The 12,592-nt window shown below is 39.6% G+C and overlaps 1 pseudogene; it reads right to left on the bottom strand.

Annotated features, from left to right (window-relative positions):
• Positions 1-352: 352 nt before the first annotated feature.
• LOC104670168 lies at positions 353-2,701 on the bottom strand (annotated as a pseudogene).
• Between the last annotated feature and the right edge of the window lie 9,891 nt (positions 2,702-12,592).

Raw genomic sequence — 12,592 nt, 5'->3', positions numbered from 1 at the left:
AATAAACATTTTTTCTTCAAGACAGTTAACACTTTTTCAGATCAATCTGAGTGCCACCTTCTGCAAATGCTAAATTAAAAAAAAAAGTCTAAATAGATTAAGAGAGTAGAAGCCAATTATGCTTTTCTCAGTTGGAACTATTTCAACAGAACTGTTTCAGTAATATAAATCAGATCAAGAGGAGGTCAACTTCAGTTTAATTCTTGAAATACAATTCATAAAATAAGACATTTATGTTTAAGAGGTCCTTTAAACTGGCTTTTATTGTACTGTCATTTCCAAAATCTCACTAAGAGGGAGAAGGAAAAAATAGCCTTATTTAAAATGTTCTGACTTTTAGTAGCCACCAGTTTTATGTCTTCTTTATGCCATTTAGAAGGGAATCTTTTTCCATTTGGTAACCACTTTTCTTTTTCTTTCTTTTTTTTTTTTTTTTTTAGAGACGGATTCTTGCTCTGTCGCTCAGGCTGGAGTGTAGCGGCACGATCTCAGCTCGCTGCAACCTCCGCCTCCCAGGTTCTAGCAATTCTCCTGCGTCAGCCTCCTGAGTAGCTGGGATTACAGGCGCAGGCCGCCACCCCTGGCTAATTTTTTTTTCTTTGTATATTAATAGGGATAGGGGTTCACCGTGTTGCCCAGGCTGGTCTTGAACTCCTGAGCTCAGGCGATCCACCTGCCTGGGGCTCCCAAAGTGCTAGGGTTATAGGCATGAGCCACCGTGCCCGGCCGGTAACCATTTTTTTCCCAGTGTTCTCCCAGCTGTTGTAACAGAGCCCCAATTTCTTTCCCTGAAGAGATCCCCACTTTCCTGATGTCGTGACACTTGCAGTAATGGGATTCACCACTGCTACATTTCCTTTCAGAGACAGTGCTCTCCTTGGTACCTCAGTAGCTCACATACACGAGTAGTTGCATCACGAGCAGTTGCATCACATTCCCTAGAACCTATAATGAAGTCTTAATCGAGTTTTAATGGTTCTGAACTATCCGTTGCTTTAACTAAATTTTCATATTTTTAACCATAAATAATCCAAGGCTTTTCTCTTTTGGTGCAGTTTCAACCTCAAATCCACTTTTGCAACATCATCCTATCATTTCAATAATGAGGCAAAAAGAGTCATTGACTTTGATGAAAAACTTTCAACATTTTTACTGACCTTATTAAACTCTTCTAAACTTTAATTAGCAGGTAAACCTACATAAGGAGCCACATCAAGATCACAGATAGGGGAATCAAATGATTTACATGGTTACCAACAACATTTTCTTCAGTCCCACCCAAATCGTCATTCCTGATATTCCAGCCAAGTGTTTTGCATTTTCTGCAATTGTTTACAAAGTCTCAGGACCATGGTCACCAGGTTGCTCTACAATTGTCCCATAAAAGTGTAGGAAGGTCTAGCTAAGTTGGGAAGAATATTAAGAGGAAATTTCAACCTGTGCTAAGTGGAAGCTCATGAGTTTCTTATTTTAATTTAGCAATCAACACTCTGAGAGTTTCTACAACTCCTGGAGCATTTTGGAAGCTTGAACTTGAATATTGCAGCAATTTTCATGTTTAGTTAAAAGAAAACATTTGGATTTTGTTCTAACTTATCCTGTTCAGATTGTGGCAATTAATATGATTTTGACACTGAATTCTCTAAGGTGTTTGGACCTTTCCAAATAATGTTATTTGCAGTTCCTGTTATTATTTTCAAGGATATATGTAAATAATTATAAGATTTCATTAGTAAGAATATTTATCAGTCAGTCATGATTCGTACAAGTATTTTTAAAAAGCCAGTACTCTTATAAAACCTGAAATATCTTAAAAGTATAAGATAATCCTCTTTTATTTCTGTTTGGCATGTCCAACAGATCTAACTTTCTTATTTTTTAAATCATAACCATTAAAGTCATCAAATAAGGTATCATTAAAGTCTTAAAACAGAATTTACAGGGACAGCCTTGTGTTCAGCATCTTTCTGCCGGTCAGTTGTGACTTCGATTTCAGCATATCATCCGTCAGTGGCAACATCAATCTCTAGTGTAGTAATCTTAACATTTTCTTTGTGAAGCCTGGCAGTAATTGTTCTGCGCTCTTCTCCTTTGTTGTTTATCATCCAAATCCTGGCCGCCTGAAACATCGTCTTCATCTGAGTAGGAGTGGCAGTGTTGGCAAAGTCTACATTTCCAGGCTTTAGTCCATTGAATAAACCCCTCACTGTTCCTGCCCTCCTGCTTTTTTCTTTTTTCTTCTTCTTCTTCTTCTTTGAGATAGGGTCTCTGTCAGCCAGACTGGAGTGCAGGGTTGCTATCTCAGCTCACTGCAACCTCCACCTCCTGGTCTCAAGTGATTCTCTTGCCTCAGCCTCCTGACTAGCCATGCCTGGTTAATTTTTGTATTTTTTGTAGAGACAGGGTCTCGCCATGTTGCCCAGACTGGTCTTGAACTCCTCAGTTCAAGCAATTTGTCCATCATGTCAGCCTCCCGAAGTGCCAGGATTACAGGGTGAGCCACCACACCTGCCCCCTCTGCTATTCTTAATTCATGATTCTCTTTCACAAGTAAATTGTAAAACTCTTCAATCCTTCTGAGAAAAGTGACTGGAATTATGAATACTGCCACTTCATTGTAAATACACGTTGCTTCGGAAGGCAGACTACTACAACTACAGCTCAACGCTGGCCTGTGCAGAGGATACACGGGTCTCAGCATCTGGAGAGAATGTCAGCAGCCTTACAGGGACCCCACCGATGCTGCACCCATATTTCCTTCCCTTCAACAATGTTCCAGAGTTCTGGTTCTTCCACATCCTACCCAACATTTAGTGTCATCAGTCATTTTAAATTTTAATCTTTTTTTGTAAGTGCATAGAACCATCTCATTGTGGTTTCAATGTGCCTTTTTTTTTTTTTTTTTTTTTTTTTTTTTGACATGTAATGATGTGGAACCCTTTTTCATGTGTTCATTGGCCATTTTTTTTTTTTTTTTTTTTTTGACAGGGTCTCAGTCTGCCGTCCAGGCTGAAGTGCAGTGGCGTGATCTCAGCTCACTGCCATCTCCACCTCCTGGGTTCAAGTGATTCTCCTGCCTCAGCCTCCCAAATAGCTGGGATTACAGGCATGTGACACCACGCCCAGCTAGTTTTTGTATTTTTAGTAGAGACGGGGTTTCACCATGTTGTGCAGGATGGTCTCGATCTCTTGACCTCGTGAGCCACCCTCTGGGCATCCCAAAGTGCTGGAATTACAGGCATGAGCCACTGCCCCCAGCCCATTGGCCATTTTTATATCATTCTTTGTAGAGAGTTTGTTCAAGGGTTTTGCCTATTATATTACTGGTTTGTAGGAGGTATTTATATATTCTTTATAGATTCATATAGGTTATACAATTTTCTAACTGTGAAGGAAAGCCATCAGAACGTTCGGAACAAGGCAAAGCCAGTAGTTTAGTTATGCAGAATTTGCACTGTGCAATTTTAGGGGCTGCCATTAACATTTATAGTCATCATAGGTATGTATATTTGTTACAATTTTCCTTGATATAACAGTATATTTTGAGGAAGAAACAATTTTTTTTCTAATTTGCTCAGAAACACCACTTGAGGTAATGGTGGACCACTGCCATAGATCTTGATAAGGATTATTTTGTCGTTTGTATGGATAATTAACTGTGAGGAGGCAAGGAGAAGAGGTCATCCAAGCAGAAGGTTGAAAGTGTCAATGAGGTGTTTTGGGAAGTTTTGTTGTACTTTTTGTTTTTGACTGAATAAGGTATGAGAAGAAAGAGGCAATTTAAAGTAGTAGCTATTCAATTTATGAACAAAATTTAGAAGAAATATGAGGGGCCCCAATTATGCTGGATTGGAAGATGAAACTTTTTCACATCTCCTATCTCTCTAACTGATGTAATATTCTCAAAGTAAGAAATAGCCTCAGAATCTAGATCAAATCAAGGGCAAGACTATAAACCTTTTGTTAAAATCCTTGAAAAGATTTATGGCTATGCTTGCTAGACTCTCTTAGCTTGGCAAAAAAGCTCCTGAGAATTTTAAAGGCATTGTCCTGACACGATGTCTAAAGTGGAGAGAAACCTGCCCGAAAAATGAGTTGTTGGAATGGATTTTGTCTTGTTTGAATTATAACCTGATAGATAATAGAACCCCCACAAAGTTTTAAGAGAGATGTATTATATTAAACTAAAAACATCAGAGATACTACAAAATGAAAGAGACTTCTTGGCTTCTAACTTTCCACAGGCTGAAAGTTTGCTGAGAGAGCTACTCAGCTGCCAACACAGCCATTGCTTATGAAAAAAGATGTTCCAGCGGGTAGAACCAAGACCTGGAGCAAGAAAGACCCAGATAGGGAAAAACAAGAGATGAGAAGAACCATGGGTTAGGGAACTATTAATACTTTCAGGGATTAGAACTGGGCCCTAATCGAGAAATAGTCCCTACTGTGGGAGGTGAAATTAGCAACATGTCCATGGCTGGAGGTAAGAATTGCTACTCCTTCCATGAGTTTCTTGTCCTTCACCTTTTGAATGGGAGTGTTTGTAGCCAATATCCTACTACTTTTTCAACATTACATATTGTAGGTATTGGAGGAGATGATGTCATTTTTGTTCAGAGGTATCTAGATTAAGAGGAGTGGTGGCCGGGCGCGGTGACTCAAGCCTGTAATCCCAGCACTTTGGGAAGCCGAGACGGGCGGATCACGAGGTCAGGAAATCGAGACCATCCTGGCTAACACAGTGAAACCCCGTCTCTACTAAAAAATACAAAAAACTGGCCGGGCGCGGTGGCTCAAGCCTGTAATCCCAGCACTTTGGGAGGCCGAGACGGGCGGATCATGAGGTCAGGAGATCGAGACCATCCTGGCTAACACGGTGAAACCCCGTCTCTACTAAAAAATACAAAAAACTAGCCGGGCGACGAGGTGGGCGCCTGTAGTCCCAGCTACTCGGGAGGCTGAGACAGGAGAATGGCGTGAACCCGGGAGGCGGAGCTTGCAGTGAGCTGAGATCCGGCCACTGCACTCCAGCCTGGGCGGCAGAGCAAGACTCCGTCTCAAAAAAAAAAAAAAATACACACACACAAAAAAAAAAAAAAAAAAAAAAATACAAAAAACTAGCCGGGGGAGGTGGCGGGCGCCTGTAGTCTCAGCTACTCGGGAGGCTGAGGCAGGAGAATGGCGTAAACCCGGGAGGCGGAGCTTGCAGTGAGCTGAGATCCTGCCACTGTACTCCAGCCTGGGTGACAGAGCGAGACTCCGTCTCAAAAAAAAAAAGAAAAAAAAAAAGAGGAGTGGTATCAAAGATGTGCTTGAGAAACTACATCCAAAATGCCTCATCAGTATGTGGACCAGATTTATATGATGAGATCAAGAATTTTAAGTCTGATGCTCTGATTGAATGAGAATGTAGAAGGGATATGAATTACTCTGGCCTGAATTGGCTGTGGTAAATTGTTTCCAAAGGTGGTTGCAACAGCTCCGCATATTCTGCATGCCCCTCCTCCTATTTGGAGGCAGAATTTGTATCCCCTGTCCTGAATCTGGGATGTCTCTGTGACTTGTTTCGATCAACAAAATGTGGCAGAAATGATGGTGTACAATTTCTGAAGCCTGGCACAGTGATATCTTGTATCTTCTACCTCCAATCTTTTTGAACAGTTTCCTGAGGTTACCTAGGATGAAAGAAAACACAGAGAGAAAGTCTGAGCCATTAGCCAGAGCCAACTGACAGACTTGGGAGTGGGGGCATCTTGGGGCTCACAGCTCAGCCAACCCTTCAGGTGAAGGCAGCCCAGACAAAACCAGCCAATTCATAGAAGTGTGAAAAGATAATAGATTGTTATTGTTTTAGGCCGCTAAGTTTTTGTGTGTTTTATGACACGATAATAGATAACGAAAGCAGAGATTGACTTCGTTATAAAAAATCTTTCATCAAAGAAAACTGGTTCGATGGCTTTACAAACAAATTCTATTATCTTTATGGAGGAATAAAACCATTCCATATGAACACTCCCCAAGATAAAAGAGGAAGGAACACTTAAAGTCTAGTTTTATGAGATCAGCAAAACTGTGATGTAGATAATAAACAAGTACATTAAACAAGTACATTTCTTATAAGAAAAAAAAGCATTGGTTCACTATTCCTCATAATTATAGGTACAAATATCCCTAAGAAAATATTGAAAAATTGAATCAGGCAATATATAAAATGGAAAATATTTCAGTACCAAGTGGGTTTTATTCTAAGAATGGAAGATTGTTCCAGGGGAAAAAATATAATCATCTCAATAGATGTGTAAAAATTTGAAAATCCAATGCCCACTGATGATTAAGAAGTACTAAGAAAAATAGAAATAGAAAGAAATTTTCTCTGGTAAAGAACATCTTTAAAAATTCTACAGTGAATAGAATGCATTCTCTCTAAAATCAAAAACAAGGAAAGGATATGTGCTCTTATCTCTTCTATTCAGCATTGTGTTTGAAGTCCTAGCCAGCAGTAGGTCAAGAATCAGAAACAAAGGTTCAGGGATTGGAAATGAATAAGTGCTGATTGTCAGGCCTCTGAGCCCAGTCTAAGCCATCCTATCCCCTGTGACCTGCACGTAGACATCCAGATGGCCTGAAGCAACTGAAGAGCCACAGAAGAAGTGAAAATAGCCAGTTCCTGCCTTAACTGATGACATTCCACCATTGTGATCTGTTCCTGCCCCACCCTAACTGATCAATTGACTTTGTGAAAATACACTGTCCCTGCCCTTGTGATAATGTACGTTGTGATATTCCCCTGCCCTTGTGAATGTACTTTGTACGATACACCCTCCCCACCCTTGAGAAGGTACTTTGTAATATTCTCCCTGCCCTTGAGAATGTACTTTGTAAGATCCACCCGCTGCCTGCAAAAACTGCTCCTAACTCCACCGCCTATCCCAAACGTATAAGAACTAATGATAATCCCACCACCCTTTGCTGACTCTCTTTTTGGACTCAGCCCACCTGCACCCAGGTGATTAAAAAGTTGTATTGCTCACACAAAGCCTGTTTGTTGGTCTCTTAACACAGATGCATGTGACACTGATTATTGATTTAAATATTTATTTTAAAAAAATGTGTCATTTAAATTGAAATTTCCAAAGAATCCTACTCCCACTGGAAATTTTTAAAGCAAAGGAATAGCCTGCTTAATGAATAGGAAAGCTATTTGGGGAAAGTTTAACGCAGAACAGGATGCTTACATCATTTTAAAACATCTCCTATTACAGATCACATTAATTACAAAGAGAAAAATGGGAAAACCCCATAGATCTCATTTTAATCAGGTGGTCAAAGTAATGTCACCCATGACTGGACATACAATGACACAAAGTTAATGTCATTAATCATGTACCTCCTGATATGATGCACAGAGAAGAAAAAATATCACTGAAGTAGTGCTCCTGTTCAAGATTCATAATTAAATCTAACCATGGAGAAATATTTTTTAGAAATCCAAATTAAAGGAAATCCTAAAAATTGACCTTTTTTCTCCAAAAATGTCAACATCATAAAGGTTGAGGAATTAGAGTCATGACAATAATGAAATTGATTTTGGATTGGATCTTGAATAAGAGGGAAAAAATGATATAGAAGACAAAAACTTTGAACATAGACTGAATGGTAAATAGTATTATTCTCGATGTTAAATTTTCTAAATTTGATCAATATACAATGGTTTTAAAAGAGATACTCTGTATTTTTTAATTTTGGTCTATGCTATCCTTCATACTGGAAAATCATTCTTATTTTCTCCATCTATGCATTTTCTGCTGATCTTCAGATTCCTTGTAGAATTCTCTCTTCTCTGAAACCTGTTCTGATGACCCTAGCCCACATGCACATCTCCCTCCACAGAATTCTTACAATATTTAATGTATGTAACACACTATTATATTGATTGGTAAGTTAATGAAATAGAAGGCACATCATATTAACAGATTGAAGAGACAGGGTCTGTACCTGGGCATGTCTTCTGTTTAATAACATTCATTTCTACCTGTTACTTGACTCCCTTTCCTCCTTAAGACATTTCCTCCTTGAGAGATTTCCTAATCTCTGAAGAAGCAATCTACACTAATATATATGCAAACTTCAAACCACAGCCAATATTTCACCCAGACTTACTGTGTATATAACTACATCTCCCACAAAAAGTTTATACTTATCTTTAAGAGTGTGGTGAACAGAATGCCAGAAATGTATCAGATATACATTATTTGCTTCAGAAGGCACAGGAAACTCATTGAGTATGAACAGTGAATGAAGAGACACTAAGGTTGTGTGTCTCTGCTCATCACAAATAAGCAATTCAGAAAATTGCTTCTACTTTAAATGGACAATTGACCAATCTTCATCCCATAGCCTTGTAGCAAAAATCTCTCAAAGAATTAGAGTGCTATATCAAGTATAAGCAACCACTTAGTTCAGTGCCCATCCTTCCCCACCCCCGCCATCTTTGCATTTCACAAGAAAACAAAACAAAGCAATGGAGTACTAATAAAAGTAAATTAATCACCCAAGGGTATACAATTAGAGGGAAAAAATGTCTCTATAGTCCAGGTCTCATAACTTCTGGGTTTTTTTGGTTTATTTTCTTTGCATATCAGCCTCTCCGATTTTACTCTTAAATACAGAAACTACATTATTTGGGTTATAGCAACTACTGTAGTAGTGGGAGTACTTTACTTCTGCACATATAGTGATAACAAGGAAAGGTGGAAGGCCTGCTGTTTCCCAGTTGTTTTGAATGAAGTAACAATTTTAACCCTGAAGATAAGAAAATGTCCTATTTAGCCTTTTTTTTTTTTTTTTTTTTTTTTTAATTTTTACCACTTGTTTCTTCCCAGGGCACCAGATAAAGGAGGACTGATAAGCATAAATGGTCCTGGGGACTCTAGGACAGGGCTTGGACAAAAGGCAACAGCACCAAATAAGTTCAGTTTATTCTCCATCACACAAAACATTCCTTCAGGCTTACTCTAGCCTTGTGCATACCACTGGACTGAAAATAGACCCAATGTTTATTCCTGGAACATTGTTTAGTTTACTATTGTTAAATTTTCCAGGCAAAATGTTTTTCCTAGGAGATTACTTCTGGGGATCACAAAAGCTAAGGTTCTCCTGGGTTACTCCCCCAAAACATACTGCTCTCCGAGTCCCTCCTAACATAAACACAAACTCTTGTCTTTCTCCAATACACAAATTTAACAAGCCAGCTGTCATTTCCATGCCTCTGTTTTCTTGCCTGTAAAATGGGAATAATAACTGCTCTTGGTTATTTCATGGGTTTTGTGCAGCTCTAAGTACATAAATGTGTGCAAATGCACAGGATTATTATAGTTGTCAGAGTCTGAGAGGTATTTTTTTCATTTTTTAATTGTAATTTAATATTAAAAAGATAAAAATGTGGGAAAAGTTTCTCTAAATGTTATCTTTGTACTTTTAGCCTGTTCCTCTGGTCTCCCACAACTTCTGACATTTATGCAGTTTCTCTCACTCCACCTCCACTCTGCTGTATTGGCCACAGAATGGAGACTGACTTGACTTTGCCAGACAGACAAATGTCAATCACTTGTGCAAAGTCCATTTAAAGTCTACTGTTGCCATCTTATAATCAATAATGGGAAAAGTGACTACAAATGGAATTGAATTTTTGTAATGTGTCTTTATGGATTTTTTTAAAAGGACATCTGATTAACATATCCTGTTGTGCCTCTTATATGGCATATAGAAACTTGCTACAAATAATCAGATAACTGTCTTAAGAGGACCCTATTCTAACTAGTCAATGTATTGTGCACTTCTTTTTATATAAATCCAATATGCTATGAGCTCCCAAAGGTTAATGATCAGGTATTGTAAATTTTTTATCATTTGCAGAGTTAATTAATGGTAAAAGTAATTTAGTGGCAGAATAGTATTACTGAATGAATTGTCATCAGATACTGAACTTTAGACTGCTTTTAAAAGTAGTACGAGAAAGGCATGAGTTGACACAGCCTTCATTGATATCAGGTATGGCCAAGGTGTGGGTAGAGTCAATGAAGATGAAACTGGGTTAAACAAATCAGCCTATGTGTACTAAATCCACCAAAAGCTTAGTATCTTAGAACTAAGGTAACCACCCAGAGACAAAGTAAGAATAGCTCCTATTGGTGTTGTTAGCATTATCACTATAACATTTTTTCTTTTTTTGGCCTGGCTAATAAGGGAGAAAATAGGATTTAAACAAATATTGACTGTATACCTACTATGTTCCCTGCTCTCCTTCAAAGTTCACAAAAATCTTATGAGGTAGAAAGGGAAATTATGGTTATGTTAATATGAAATGCAAAGATCTCTTTTCCATGTCTTCAACCCAGGTCTTTTGACTCCCAGATCAAAATTTTGAATTTTTTCTCTAACTATAAACATCTCCTCTCTCAATGCTTTTGATTAAGAAATGTCATGAATTCACAATCAATAGTGAAAGCCATGAGTTTGATGGAGTATTATGACCTTAGTTTACAGAGGAATAAATCAAGTAAAAAGAGATAAAGAGAGGCTTGTTTCTTTTTTTTTTTTTTTTTTTTTTTGAGACGGAGTCTTGCTCTGTCGCCCAGGCTGGAGTGCAGTGGCCGGATCTCAGCTCACTGCAAGCTCCGCCTCCCGGGTTTAGGCCATTCTCCTGCCTCAGCCTCCGGAGTAGCGGGGACTACAGGCGCCCGCCACCTCGCCCGGCTAGGTTTTTGTATTTTTAGTAGAGACGGGGTTTCACCGTGTTATGCAGGATGGTCTCGATCTCCTGACCTCGTGATCCACCCGTCTCGGCCTCCCAAAGTGCTGGGATTACAGGCTTGAGCCACCGTGCCCGGCCGAGAGAGACTTGTTTCTAATCAGCCAACAATTAGATGTAAAGTCCAGGTTTATTTTATTTATATCATTCATTCATGTAGCTATTAATTTGGTGAATATTTGTTAATTACCTACTATGCACCAGGTATCTGGAATATGCTGGGAATCTAGAAATGAATAAAAGGAATGGAAATCTCTGCCCTTAAGAAACCCAAATGTTAGTGGGAGGAATTAGACAATAAAGCAGAAAGGACATAAGGAGAATATCGTGTATGTGTTGAAATTTTAATTAGAACCATAGGAAAAGTCTCATTGAAAAGACAATATTTGGGTAAAAGTCTGAAGGAGGTGAGAGAGACAGCCACGTAGCTGTCTGAGGAGAGCATTCCAGGGAAATGGAACTGCAAGGGCAAATGCCCTGAGTTACAGCAAAGAAACTAGTGTGGTGAGGACAGAGTGAGAGGAAGGGGAGTAGAAGACAGAGTCAGAGAGGTAGCAGTCATTGGACCTAGGGATGGAGGGAACATATGTCAGTCTTGAGACCTTGAATGTTATTACTCCAGCTTTGCCTGATGATATGGTTTGGCTCTGTGTACCCACATCTCATCTTGAATTGTAATAATCCCCACTTGTCAAGGGCAGGACCAGGTGGACGTAATTGGATCACAAGAGAGGTTTCTCCCATGCTGTTCTCATGATAATGAGTAAGTCTGAAGAGATCTGGTGGTTCTATAAGAGTCTAGCATTCTCTCACCTGCCGCCCTGTGAAGAGATGCCTTCCACCATGATTGTAAGTTTCCTGAGGCCTCCCCAGCGATATGGAACTGTGTGTCAATTAAATCTCTTTCCTTTATATATTACCCAGCCTTGGGCAGTTTTTTTATAGTGACGTGAGAATGGACTAATACGGTAAATTGGTATCCATAGAATGGGGTGCTGCTGTAAAGATACTAACAAATTTGGAAGCGACTTTGGAACTGGGTAACAGGCAGAGGTTGGAACAATTTGGAGGGCTCAGAAGAAGACAGAAAGATGTGGGAAAATCTGGAAGTTCCTAGAAACTTGTTGAATGATTTTGACCAAAATACTGATAGTAATATGGACAATAAGGTCCAGGCTGAGGTGGTCTCAGATGGAGATGAGGAACTTCTTGGGAGCGGGGACAAAGGTGGCTCTTGCTATGCTTTAGCAAAGAGACTGATGGCATTTCGCCCTTGCCCTAGAGATCTGTGGAACTTTGAACTTGAAACGTGATTTAGGGTATCTGCTGGAAGAAATTTCGAAGTGGCAAAGCATTGAAGAGGGAGCAGAGGAGGAAAGTTTGGAAAATTTGCAGCCTGAAGATGCAATGGAAAAGAAAAACCCATTATCTGAGGAGAAATTCAAGCCTGCTGCATAAATTTACATAAGTAATCAGGAGCCAAATGTTAATCATCAAGACAATGGGGAAAATATCTCCAGGGCATGCCAGAGATTTTCACGGCAGCCCCTCCCATCACAGGCCCAGAGGCCTAGGAGGGAAAAATCGTGTCCTGGGCTGCGTCCAGGGCCCCCTTGCTGTGTGCAGCCTTGGGACTTGGTGCCCTGCATACCAGCCACTCTAACCACACCACAGCTAAAAGGGATCAGAGTACAGCTCAGTCCATTGCTTCAGAGGGTGAAAGCTCCAAGCCTTGGCAGCTTCCATGTAGTGTTGGGCCTGTGGATGCACAGAAGTCAAGAA

Source organism: Rhinopithecus roxellana, chromosome 8, assembly GCF_007565055.1.
Source record: "Rhinopithecus roxellana isolate Shanxi Qingling chromosome 8, ASM756505v1, whole genome shotgun sequence".
Taxonomy (NCBI): Eukaryota; Metazoa; Chordata; class Mammalia; order Primates; family Cercopithecidae; genus Rhinopithecus; species Rhinopithecus roxellana.
The sequence above is the reverse complement of the archived record's forward strand: the minus strand, read 5'-3'. Positions and strand labels throughout refer to the sequence as shown.